The sequence below is a fragment of the Ictidomys tridecemlineatus genome, chromosome 3, assembly GCF_052094955.1.
Source record: "Ictidomys tridecemlineatus isolate mIctTri1 chromosome 3, mIctTri1.hap1, whole genome shotgun sequence".
In the NCBI taxonomy this organism is placed as follows: Eukaryota; Metazoa; Chordata; class Mammalia; order Rodentia; family Sciuridae; genus Ictidomys; species Ictidomys tridecemlineatus.
Window position 1 is genome coordinate 22927695 of NC_135479.1, and position 1236 is coordinate 22928930.

The following is a 1236-nucleotide window of genomic DNA, read 5'->3' on the forward strand; positions in this document are numbered from 1 at the left end:
TACAGCGAGCTGCTGGGCTGGACAAGGAGATAAGTAAGAGCCATGGTGCAAAACCCAGGCTGCAGAAATAGCTAACCAGCATTTCTCCCCTTTCCCAGACACCAACCCCTGAACATGGCACCTGTAGATTATCAAGCCAAGGCCCTGCCTTTGTGCTAATATAAAGAAGGGAAGTTACTCACTTTTAACCTGTCATCTCTGTACTATGACCCCTTAAACTTGGCCAGAATATAAGCTTTCTGAACATGGATTCATCCTTAGTCTTTTCAACCAGGGTATGAACTAGGCAAAATAATACTGCTCTGACCCTAACATGCCTTTTTTAATTTTTTAAAACCCCAAATCAAATTATAATTAACAATAATGAGTGGATTAGTGAACAATTTCTAAGATGATAATAACTCAGTGCCTTGCCTCTACCTATTGAGGGTGCAGGTGGGCTTTTTATCACATAGTCAGGGTGGAAAACTCAAACCTACTAAAGCTACCTCTGTGTTGCTGCTAGTTCTTGGAAGCCAGGAACCAGGGGGGAAAATTATGCTAGTGGAAGAGTCAAAGGACATTTTTTCAGAAGTTTTGGATCCAGAAATCCCCTAGTGACTGGTTATCTGAGTCACCTTTGAAAAATAGTAAAGTACTGGCAAGGGGGCACCCGGATTTGAACCGGGGACCTCTTGATCTGCAGTCAAATGCTCTACCACTGAGCTATACCCCCTCTGCTGGCAAGTGCCTGTGAATTCTTTTTACTTGGACTATCAAATTTTCATGCTGAAAGTCATTTATCTATTCAAAATTAAGACATTTTTGCTAAATGACATTGAATTTACCAATAAGAGAGGCACAAATGAAAAAAAAAAAACATGTTTGAAAACATGTAAATGTAGGTTTTTTCTGAGCTCAGATCTTTGTTCATAACACCACTCATTTCTTTCCCCTCACAAGTCAGAGAATAACCTCTTGGAAAACTGGAGAGGGAAACTTTTCCCATGGTCTCTCTAAAAGGAGTACAAATAATAACTAAAAAGACACCTCCACTGAGGCCTTCTGTGTGTACAAGCTGTTGGTTCCCCATTTTTTTTTTTTTTTTTTTTGTTAATGGAGCACTCACTGTACAGAACAAACTTTCAACAGAGAGATACGGAGTTTCTAACTCACTAAGTTTACAATCTACTGGGGACAGACTGGAAATAAATGCACAAGTGAATAAACAAGGAAATAGAGCAGTGATAAAGGAAA

The 1236-nt window shown here is 39.6% G+C and overlaps 1 non-coding gene across 1 annotated transcript; it reads right to left on the reverse strand.

Annotated features, from left to right (window-relative positions):
• Positions 1–643: 643 nt before the first annotated feature.
• Positions 644–715, reverse strand: Trnac-gca (transfer RNA cysteine (anticodon GCA)). Its single transcript has one exon. It is a non-coding gene; the product is annotated as a tRNA-Cys (tRNA).
• Positions 716–1236: the final 521 nt, after the last annotated feature.